The sequence below is a fragment of the Microcaecilia unicolor genome, chromosome 12 (genome assembly GCF_901765095.1).
Source record: "Microcaecilia unicolor chromosome 12, aMicUni1.1, whole genome shotgun sequence".
Lineage (NCBI taxonomy): Eukaryota > Metazoa > Chordata > Amphibia > Gymnophiona > Siphonopidae > Microcaecilia > Microcaecilia unicolor.
This window is the reverse complement of record NC_044042.1, coordinates 65,164,141-65,176,208: the sequence shown is the minus strand read 5'-3', so window position 1 is coordinate 65,176,208 and position 12,068 is coordinate 65,164,141. Positions and strand designations below refer to the sequence as shown.

Sequence of the window (12,068 nt, the reverse complement as noted above, 5' to 3'; positions counted from 1 at the left end):
TGTCATGGAAAGAAAATATCTCCCTGAGTCACAAAGTTCTGGATCCTTTTTTATTTTTTGTTCTGGTGGTGTGGAGGTGAAAGGACAACCATCAATGATAACTAAACACTTACTTTGTTCATCAGTAAATACTACACACAGTACTCCATTAGCAACAGTGTAACATAACAGATGATGACATAAATACCCATACCGTCCATCCAATCTGCCCAATAAGATACCTTATGCTATGAGTTTATGATGTGATACTACATATGTAGACTTGATCTTGATTTGTCATTGCCATTTTTAGGACACAGACTTTAGAAGTCTGCCCAACACTGGCCTTGTTCTCCAACTAGGAGTGGAGGAGTGGCCTAGTGGTTAGTGTGGTGGACTTTGGTCCTGGGGAACTGGGTTTGCTTCCCACTGCAGGCACAGGCAGCTCCTTGTGACTCTGGGCAAGTCACTTAACCCTCCATTGCCCCAGGTACAAATAAGTACCTGTATATAATATGTAAGCCGCATTGAACCTGCTATGAGTGGGAAAGCACAGGGTACAAATGTAACAAAAATAAATAAAACTACTGAAGTTGTCATCAAAGCCCCACTCCAGCCCATCTGTCCAGCCATGATCAGGGCACAGACCATAAAAGTCTGCCCAGGACTGACTTTGCTTTTCAATTACTGGTGTTGATGAGTTCTCGGACTAGGTGGGATGATGAGTTCTTGGACCAAGCAGACATTGTTAGCTGAGATATGTTTATTTTTTTTTTAAATTTAGTTTTAATAATGACTTCTTCAAGTAACTGAAAACAGAACCAGGTCCAACAAACTTGGTGCCATTAAGACCAGAAAGTTCCAAAGATTCAAAGCTTAATCAGATTCTGTTGGAACATCAGGATGCTCTGAGCATCTCTGAGGCCTTCAAAAAGCTTCCTAATTACATCACAGTTACAATCTTTATAAAGTAAACACAAAGCAGAAAAAAAAAAAAAAGAGAACAGGACGCTCCAGTTTGCCTGAACTGGATTGACAGGAAAAGAATGAAAAGTAGCTGATTGAGTGCTATTACTCATCTGCTGCCTGTAAGGAGGCAGATAATCAATGAAATAGTTTACACCAACCATGGACAAAAGGGTGGAAAACCCAAAGAGTCTGAGTTCTGTGTTCAAAGATGAAGGGTTGGGAGTAGGACCACAGAAGACAAAGACAAACAGAAATGAAAGTGTGGTAGACCTTGAACAATTTTCGGAAAACAGTGTTCGTGAGAAACTGGCTAAACTGAAGGTAAACAAAGTGATGGGACCTGATGGGATACATCCAAGGGTACTGAAGGAACTTAGGGAAGTTCTGGTAGCTCTGCTGTCTAACCTTGTCAGTGCTTCTTTAGAGTTAGAAGTGGTCCCACTGAGGAATGGAGAAGGATGAATGTGACCCCCCCCCCACTACAAAAGTGGAAGTATGGAACAGGTTGGGAATGACTTCTGTGGCGAGTAAGTTAATGAAAATGCTTCTAAGACAGAGGATAGTGAGGCAGGTCTTGTCAGATTAATCTGATTCATTTTTTTTTTGACTGGGTGACCAGACAGTTGGAGTGAGGGAGGGTGCTAGATGTGATGTACTTAGAATTTAGCAAAGCCTTTGACACAGTTCCACATAGGCAACTTAATAAATAAATAAACTGAGAGCCCTCGGCCATGGGCCCTAAAGTGACTGGGTTAGAAACTGGATGAGTAAAACGCAACAAAGGAAATTCAATCTAAGGAAAAGGGTATCACCAGTGGTGTGTCATCCATTTGTCCCAGTTTTATAACCAGGGAAGTCAGGGTTGAAATTCCACTTCTCCTTCTGATCTTGGGCACGTCACTTAACCCTCCATTGCCTCAGGTACAAACTTAGATTGTAAGCCCCATGGGGACAGGGAACATACCTAGTGTACCTGAATGCAACTCACCTTGATATAGAGAAGCCAATAAGTAGGAGTTGTAAACCCAATGGAATTTACCCTTCCCTGGATGCAGTCAAGGAAGTTTCTCAACATTGAGGGTTCTCAAGCACCCACAGAGCTAGCACCTACTACTACTACTTAACATTTCTAAAGCGCTACTAGGGTTACGCAGCGCTGTACAATTTAACATAGAAGGACAGTCCCTGCTCAAAGAGCTTACAATCTAAAGGACACGTGAACAGTCAGTCTGATAGGGGCAGTCAAATTGGGGCAGTCTGGATTTCCTGAAAGAGTTAGGTGCCAAACGCAGCATTGAAGAGGTGGGCTTTAAGCAAAGACTTGAAGATGGGCAGGGAGGGGGCTTGGCGTAAGGGCTCGGGAAGGTTGTTCCAAGCATAGGGTGAGGCGAGGCAGAATGAGCGGAGCCTGGAGTTGACGGTGGTGGAGAAGGGTACTGAGAGGAGGGATTTGTCCTGTGAACGGAGGTTTTGGGCGGGAACGTAATGGGAGATGAGGGTAGAGACGTAGTGAGGGGCACCTATGGGCTTAAGCTACAACTGAAAAAAAAAAGATGTGAACTAAACCCAAATACATAAATAAATGCAAAAAAAAAGTGAGGTCATGCGTTTGGACTGCAAAAGTCTAATGGAACAGTACACCTTGAGCTACTACTGAAAATGGTGTAAGCAAAATCTAAATAAATACAATTCTGGAGATCGCACCTTCAAAAAGATATAAAGAGGATGGAGTCAGTCCAAGGGCAGCTACTAAAATGGCCAGCAGACTTCACCATAAAGTATATGGGGACAGACTTAAAGATCTCAATATGTATACTTTGGAAGAAAGGCAGGAGATGTTTAAATACCTCCATGGCATATGTGCACAGGAGGCATCTGTTTCAACTGAAAGGAAGCTCTGGAATGAAGAAGCATAGGATGAAGGTGAAAAGGGACAAACTCAGGAGTAACCTAAGGAAATCTTCTTTATGGAAAGGGTAGTGGATATGTGGAACAACAGCCTCCTGGTGTGAATTCAAGAAAGCAGAGGACAAGTGTAGTAGACTCTAAGGGAAAGGAAGGGATAGTGGATGGTATGAATAGGCAGACTGGATAAGCCACATGGTCTTTGCCTGTCATCATTTTTTATGTTTCTATGTTATGGTTATAAAGAAACCCAACTAGATCATAACTGAAAAGGCAAGCAGCAGGATATCTGATTTCCCCCATAGAACTCAATTCTCCATGCAACTTGAGAAATCATAAAAAAAAAACAACAAATGTTCTTCCTTGAACCACTTTGAACACATATAAAAGCATTTTATGGGCAGGTGATGTGCCCAGGAAGCCTTTGAACTGAGATGGAGATTGCAGCAGTGTAAAGGGTGTAAATCCCTGTCTCCAGATCTTTTCCACTCAAGTGAAGGCATGCAGGGGCAGGAAGCTGATGCCACCATCCAGTTTATCTAAAATCTGTTTTTCTTAGCTGTCTGCAGCAGAAGCAGCTGATAACACCCACTTGCTGAAGAAGGTAGACTGATGCTGAAGCCAGTGTCTGGAAAGCCCTCAAGTCTGTGATGTTAAAGATACTTACCGAATTTAGGATGGGGTTTTTCACTAACAGGCACCAAGAAGAAATACCATTCAAGAAAACACACTGAACAAAACATGGGGGGGGGGGGGGGGGGGGGCATCAGCTGGACTTACTGTCACAGATCATTCATCGGATAGACTCAATGTCACACGCAGCGGACCTTAAGGAGATTTCGGTGCTCATCTTCAAAACACATACACTTACAAAGTTCCATAGTAACATATATAACTTTGTTACCTTGCGTGCTTTGAAAATGAACCCCTTGATCTTAGCACAGACAGATATATTTACAAATGGATGTTAAGGGGCATAGCCAGATAGCCAATTTTGGGTGGGCATAGAATTCCCTCCTCCTGGCCCCGCTCCACTCTCTTCTGACTGCCCCATTGCCCCCCACCCTGCTGCCCGCAAACCCAAAATATGAAATACCTGAACTGGTGGAATCCCAAACCTCACCAGCTAAAGATTTCCTCCTCCTCAGGCAGCCAGCACTATTTCAAACAGCAGCTGGCAGCAAGTGTATGGAGTAGACGATGATGCCAGCAGGCCACATATGCTCAGTGTTTGCACATGTGCAAAATCTGAGCAGATGCAGAGTGGCTGCTGCTGTTGGCATCAGCTCGAGGCAAGTGGTGCCGGCTGCCATTTGGAAAAGCGCTGGTTGCCCGAGGAAAAGGAAGCCTTCAGCTGGTGGGGTTTTGAGTGGGCCCGAGTCCAAATTGGGTGGGCCTTGGCCCACCTAAGGCTACACCATTGGTTAAGCCCATTTATCCTTCTATAATTACCTTCCTCCTTTTGTATTTTTAAATGAAAATAGAGTGTTTAACTGGGACCTTGACAATATCACTCTCCATTTAGACTTATCCATAATGTAAATATATCACTGCTGGGGAAGCTTGCCAGATGGAAGTATCGGCACGAATGTCAGAACTACATTATACAAAGACACTCTGGAAGCAGCGTCTACCTCACTCTCCTGCTGTTAGATGTTCTGCCCTGCCATAAGTTCACACAGCTATTCAGGCTCTCACAGGTAAAATACAAACCAGCTAAACATCCTGGAAAGAGGGAATCAGATATGAGAAAGAGAAGCCAGGTGAGAAATGAGAGGGGGGGGGGGGGGGGGGAGAGACAAAGGGCAGAGGGCAAGAATATAAGAATCTCTAGAGAGAGGGAGAAGAGACACTGCTAAAGTACAAACAAGAGCCAGAATCTGGAAGTGGAAAGAGAAAGGAGGGAGATGATGAAGCAGGAGATACTTTCCAGCATTCTGAATTGAAAACAGAGACTAAAATAGGATAGAAAGTGAGTGTACAGGAATCCAGGGACCAAAATAAGGGGATATTTGTTAATTGGTGGCCACAATCCACTTCCAGGTAGTTAGTTGTATCACTAAAAATCACCAACCAGGCTAATCTTTGGCAAGAGTTCTTTATCAGCGTAAGCACAGACTGAATGTGGCTTAAAACTGAATTGGCATTTTTTTTTTTTTTTTACAGAAAATAAGTAGAGAAAGCCGTTGAGGTAGAAAGTGGTCTGGAGGGAGCTGGTATGGCTGCCAATTTCATGCAAAATGAAGAAATCTCCAGTACTGTCTGCTGGCACTTTTCAAAAGATAAGTACAACATGATGCCCTTAGGGAAAAATAATCCTAACCATAAGTACATGATGCTGGTTCCATATTAAAAGTCACCATCCAGAAAAAAAAATGCAAGCATTATCACAGGCAATATGTTGAAACCCTCAGCTTAGTGTGTGACTGCTGTCAAAAAAGCAAAGAGGACATCAAGAATTATTTGGATAAAGCAGTACAGTCGCTGTGTTAGTCCACCGGAATACACAGAAATAAAGGTTAACAAATAAAAATAAGGTGATCCTTTTTAATTGAACTAACTTAGGAGCTCCTTTACTAAACTGTACTAGTGATTCCTGCATGGCAAATGTGATGCAGCCTAATCAAAATAAATGGGGAATCGCTAGGGCGGTTTAGTAAAAGAGGCCCTTAATGCATTTATTTAGAAAAATTCAAGAACTAAAACTCCCTTGCTCAGATCAGAACTGAATTTAGAATATTATAATGCTTCTGTTTAGCTCCAGGGTGCGAGTACGTCTTGAGTATTGTATGTAGTTCTGGTCACCTCTTCTCAAAAAAAATATCTCAAAATGAGAAATGTTTCAGGGAAGGGCAGCCAAAATGAGAAAGGGGATGAAGAAAGGCTAAACAGGTTAGGGGTCTTCAGTATGGAAGAGAGGCAATTGAGAGGGGTTACGATAGAGGTTTATAAAACCATGAGTGGCGTGGAACAAAAACATAAGGAACAGGTGATCATTACTAAGCTTTCACATAGCACTAGGACTAGGAGATATGGAAACTAACTGGTAACCAATTTAAAATAAATCAAAGGGCTTATTTTTTCACTCAATGAAAACTTACACTGTGGAATTTGTTGCCAAAGTATATGGTCAAGGTGTGTAGTACAGTCAAGTTTAGAAAAGGTTTGAACACCTTTCTGAGGAGAGGTCCATTAATAATTACTAGCCAGATAGACGGGGTGTCTCCTATTCAGATCTGCCAGGTTCTTCCAAATGGCCCAGACTGGCAACTATCAAAGACAGGATGCTGGGCTTGATGGAGCATGGAACTGACCCAGCATGCACCTCTTTTGGTTTTAAATTCAGCAGAAAAATAAAAACAGTGCTCCTTCCCCCCCCCCCCCCCCTGAATCTAATAATGGTAACTGGGCGGAGATCCCCATCTGCTGGTCCTGTTTTTGTCTGGTAAGAGAAGCAGCAAGTGCAGACCTGTCTGCCAACTGGCAGGATGTGTTCTACTGTTTGTTTCTTCCTGTTTGAAACATCAAGGCCTTTAGCTCTAGTAAGAAATCCTGTGTAAAATGTTTAAAATGTGTTCACATTGCAGGCAAGGCAGACTTACAAGGAAATGGGGCTCTGCAGTTTGTTGTTATGTGTCAGTGTTTTGGAATGACACAGTGTTTGGCTTAACTTGTCAGAGAGCTCAGTCATGCTGATCTTCCAGCTATATGGAACAATATTCATAGAGCATAAATCACAGAATCAACAAACCTCTTACCATGTAGGCCAGGGGTTTTCAAGCCAGTCCTTGGGATACACCCAACCAGTCAGGTTTTCAGGATACCCACTATGAATAGGCATGGATACATTTACATATGATAGGAGTAGTGCAATCAAATTTATATTCTGCACTATGTACTAGATTCAGTAAATGGCACTGAAAAGAATCCGCAGGGAGCTTTATTCTATAAACAGCATTTCGAATTGCACGCCATTTATAGAATAGCGCTTAGAACTGATTTTCGTGCCAAACTTGGGGTGTGAGGATTTAAATCAATTGAAACCTGGTTTAAATCCTAGTGCATATGTTAGGCCCAGATCCCTGGTATTCAGTAAGACTGCATGCATCTTTGGTGAATACCCCTGACCCGCCCATGCCCCCTTTCAAGTTGTGCATGGATCTTTATAGAATAGTGCTTAGCAAGATGCGCAAACAAATCCAAATTGTTGCCAATTAATGCCATTAATTGATTAACACCCAATTATTGGTGCTGATTGACTCATTAGCCAATTTAGTTGCGCATGTGTCTCAGGCTAGCACAAACTTTTGCTCATGTAAATTTGCACACCATTTATAGAATCCAGGGGTGTCTGTGCAAACCACTATCTAGGCAGAGTACAATAAACTTACAAATGTTCCAGAGTTTGAATAGTCAGTGGCGTACCAAGGGGGGGGGGGGCGGTCCGCCCCGGGTGCACGCTGCTGGGGGGTGCCGCGGCGCGCGCCTGTCAGCTGAGTTCGCTAACTTCGCTGCAGCTCCCTCTGTCCCAGAACAGATAAATAAATAAAGTCAGCCAAGTGCTTGTCAGGGACGCCCTTCTTTTTTCCATTATCGGCCGAGGACGCCCATCTCTTAAGCACGCCCCAGTCCTGCCTTCACTACGCTGCCGACATGCCCCCGTGAACTTTGGTCGTCCCCGCGACAGAAAGCAGTTGAGGGCGTCTAAAATCGGCTTTCGATTATGCCGATTTGGGTGACCCTGAGAGAAGGACGCCCATCTCCTGATTTGTGTCAGAAGATGGGCTCCCTTTTCTTTAAAAAAAAAAGCCTAAAAGTGATCCAAGTACAAATCCCACCTTATCACCCTTATTTTGTATTGTGAGTTTTCCAGGGTGACCTAAAAACCTACTGTAGCTAAGTGTACACCACTACAAAAGCCCTCAAGTCTACAGGTGTCTCCTATCTATAGATACTGTTGGTATTTTCTGGGTTTTGGAAGGCTAACAATTTCCACCACAAGTGTACTAGTTAAAGTGGGATAAGGACCTGAGTCCTTTTCTTTACAGTCCACTGCACTGACCACTAGCCTACTCCTGGGACCAGCTTGCTGCTCTAATAGGAATGGCCATAATATCTGAAGCTGTCATAGATCCTGGTATGTACTGTAAATATTACATCTTTAGGGGGTAGGAGGGGGTCAGTGACCACTGGGGGATTTCCGGAGGGGGGGGGGGGAGTGTCATACCTTAATCCCGCCAGTGATCAACTGGTAGTTAGGGCACCTTTTGTGACTTAGTAGTGATTGAAACAGGTCCAGAAAAAACGTCCCAATTTTATCCCTAAACGTTTTTATCTTGTTCCATTATCTCAGGAAAATGTCCAACTTCTGGGCCTGCCCAAAACATGCCCCAACACACCCCCTTGTGACTTAGATGAACAGCAGAGAAATCCATCTCAAGTGAATCTGAGTTTTGAAAATCGCAACTTGAACATTTTCCAGTGAAAAACATCCATCTGGCACTTTGTGCCGCTTTTGAGACATTTTTTCTGTTTTGAAAATGAGCACCTATTGGAGTAGCAAGTTATAAGTGTGGTGTCATAAGTGTGGAGTGGCCTAGTGGTTAGAACACTGGTCTTGACATCCAGAGGTGACCAGTTCAAATCCCATTGCTGCTCTTTGTGATCTTACATTACCTCACATACAAAGTTAGATTGTGAGTTCTCCAGACAAAGGGAAATACCCAATGTATCTGACTATAACTCACCTTGAGCTACTACTAAAAAAGGTGTGAGCAAAAATCCAAATAGTAATAATGTGAGTACACTGAGTTGTAGACTCTTGAATCACAAATAGGATGACATATTAAATCAACATTGATTTTAATTATTTTGAATAGAAATTGTTTGTTGAGCATGATGATGTCACATGCCCTGCAGCTGTTAGTCATGAGAGTGTGGGAACTGCCCTTCTTTTCAGAATTCATCTTCTCAGCTAGACTTTGCTGAATTTCAATGAGATGGTATGATTGAAATTATTTTTCGTGAGTTATACAGTGGCCACTGAACTTTTTTAATGCGGTTTGTGAGATATGGAAGAGTAGACTAAAAGCTAGAGCAGTGGGCTGAGAACCAGGGGAGCCCAGTTTAAATCCCACTGCAGCTCCTTGTGATCTTGGGCACGTCACTTAACCCTCCACTGCCTCAAATACACACTTACCCCCCCCCCTGTTTACTAAGTCATTATAGTGGCTGTCGCATGGCAATGCCAACACAGCAGTGGCGTACCAAGGGGGGGCGGTGGGGGCGGTCCGCCCCGGGTGCACGCCGCTGGGGGGTGCCGCGGCGCGCGCCTGCTGTGAGAGTTCCCTAACTTCTCTCGTTCGCTGCAGCTCCCTTTCCCCCTGGAACAGGTTATTTCCTGTTCCGGGGCAGAGGGAGCTGCAGCGAACGAGCAAAGTTAGTAAACTCGCAGGAGGCGCGCGCTGTGGCACCCCCCCCCAGCGGCATGCACCCGGGGGGGGTTCTTTCATTGGGGGGGTCTTTCGCCGGGGGGGGGGTCCGCGCTGCATCGGGGGGGGCGCTGCACCCGGGGGCGGGACGCTGCCCTGGGTGTCCGCCCCCTAGGAACGCCACAGCAACACAGCCCGTCAGTATTAGCGCACTGCAGCCGCTAGTATGGCTTAGTAAACAAGGGGGTTAGATTGTGAACCCACCAGCAACAGAAAATTACCTACAGTATCTGAATGTACACTGCTTTGATAGCCTTTATTTATTTATTTATTTGTTACATTTGTATTCCACATTTTCCCACCTATTTGCAGGCTCAATGTGGCTTACATAGTACCGGAGAGGCGTTTGCAGACTCCGGTGTGAACAAATACACAGTGATGTTGTGGTAAGATAAAGTTCATGTGGCATAGCCACATTGGGGAATCGTACAGCGGGAGTTGTGTCATGTCCATTACGTTCTTTAGTTTATTGTGTTGCGGAGATCAGGCATTTAAGTTGGATCAGTAGGGCATGCCTTTTTTAAAAGGTTGTTTTTTGTGTGTTTTACGGAAATTTAGATAGTCCTACGTTGTTTTCAAGGCTTTTGGTAGTGCGTTCCACAGTTGTGTGCTTAAGTAGGAGAAACTAGATGCGTAAGTTGATTTGTATTTAAGACCTTTTGTAGCTTGGGTAGTGCAGATTTAGATAGGCTCGTGCTGATTCGGATGTGTTCCTAGTTGATAAGTCAATCAAGTCTGTCATGTATCCCGGGGCTTCACCATAAATAATTTTGTGGACCAGGGTGCAGATTTTGAAAGTTTGGGTTTGTAGGCAATATATAAGACATTATAAATTAAATAAATAAATAAATATATGTCTGGGATGAAAATCAAACAGTCCTGCTAAAGTGAAATGTCATGATTCCAGGGCTACCTGACAATTATTTGCAGTGATCATGTGTCTTTGGCTCCCCCTAATGGATACATAAATTGTGGTTTCTGCATTTACCAGGGCTAAGGCTCTTCTGATTCCATTTCCAACCAGCAGCTCAGCTCTCTTTCTCCTACACTTAGGCCCTGATGCTCAAAACTCTGACACTGTTCCGAATAGCGCCATAAAAATACCACCAAACAGCGCAGAACAACACCCTTAATAAACGCTAATGAGATGCAAATATAGGCACACTCACAGCGTTGAGCATTAGGGAGTTTGGTGGGATAATTGTGCTTAGTGCATGAGCAGAGGAGTTCTGCGGTAAGCTCGGCTCCTATGCGCATGTGCCTGGTAAAAGCTGAACGTGAAGCACACATTGGTGCCTGTTTTCTGTGGCCTAAATATAACCATTTTTTATATATTTTTTAGCTTGGAAGCTTATATTTAGACACAGGAAACAGACGCCAATGTGTGCTTTCTCTTGGGTCTGCTGTTTCTCACAACCAGCGCTTAAGGGCTTGCACAGCTTCCTTCTGTTTCCAAAAGCAATCAAAACTGGCAGATTCTGTAGAACGAATCATGGGAGAAGCATAAGAATCATGAAAAATCCTCTTTTCCAACACCTTAATGCCTGCTCCGACCTGGCGTTATTTTTTGCAGCGGTAAGGCAGTTTTGTTTTGGGCTCTCTTTTCTGAGCTTTGGGGAGGAATAGAAAATGACCTCATTAACATGAGCTTGACGATATTAGCGTGCTACTTGCGTTGCTCATCTATGCCCTTGTTTGTTCCCGCGCTCTGGGCCTCTGAACATTCTACGCAGGTAAATACGGGTGCTAGTATGGTGCTAATGGCCTCTAGTGCACGCATTTACTTTTGAGCATCGGGGTCTTAGCCTCTCCTTAAATCTATTACCCTTCTTCACAACTGTTTCTCCTACTTGAGCTCAATGTACTAAAACATGAGTGCATTACAGTTTAGTACCGTTTTTAACTTGAATGTTTTAAAAAAATCTGTTAACTGCAGATACAGTAAGTAAACAGTATGCAACACATGGGGGGGGGTGATTAAACATACATTAAAACAAAATACACAGAAAATATGACTAAAAGGTGTGTTAGTGCACCTTTTCATAATGGAAGGTGTTACTTTACTAATGTTTTTAACTTCAGTGGTTGGAGGTGGAAGTTAAGCTTAACTCATACTTGTAATGATTTAAAGAAGTCATAAAAGAGTTTCCCAACTGGGTCAAATTAAGGATCTATCTAGCCCAGTATCCTGTTTCTAACAGTGGTCAATCCAGGTCACAAATACCTGGCAGAATCCAAAAATAGCAAGATTCCATACTACATACCAGAACCATCCTAGTGATGTCTATAAACTCCAGCTGCATTGGGACCTCAACTGGAGTCGATTTTCACTTAGGCTTGCCTTCCGAGGTAGAAATTCTGCCCCAACTGACATGCTATGAGCCAAATGCACGAGACCCAGCTGCGCATGGTGGTGTATAAGAGGGGAGGGTCCTGGTATTAGTGCTATGCTTCCCACCAATGCCCAGGGGGATGTTCTATGTCCTCCCTGAAACCAATACTTCAGGTAGCCCCCAAGTGATCCCAGAGGCAAGGAGGATGCATATAGGTTAGCTGCAGGAGGGGGGGTTCAGACTGGCTCTTGGTTTCAAAGACCAATGGCCTATTTTCCCCTGAGCCCATTCCTCAAGGAGGAGGAAAGCCAGTTGGAGCAGGTCAGAAGATTCCACCCCTCTTTAATGCTTTTGAGAGGAGAAAAATGGGTTTAACTGCAAAGATGGTGTG

General features: G+C 43.8%; 1 protein-coding gene across 1 annotated transcript in view; it reads left to right on the top strand.

Annotated features, from left to right (window-relative positions):
• Positions 1-1,329: 1,329 nt before the first annotated feature.
• The window catches only part of SP2 (Sp2 transcription factor), a 46,268-nt gene continuing 35,529 nt past the window's right edge, over positions 1,330-12,068 (top strand). The window contains exons 1-2 of the mRNA XM_030220685.1: positions 1,330-1,335; positions 9,721-9,730. The gene's annotated coding sequence lies outside the window, so the exon portion shown is untranslated. The remainder of the gene's footprint in view (positions 1,336-9,720; positions 9,731-12,068) is intronic.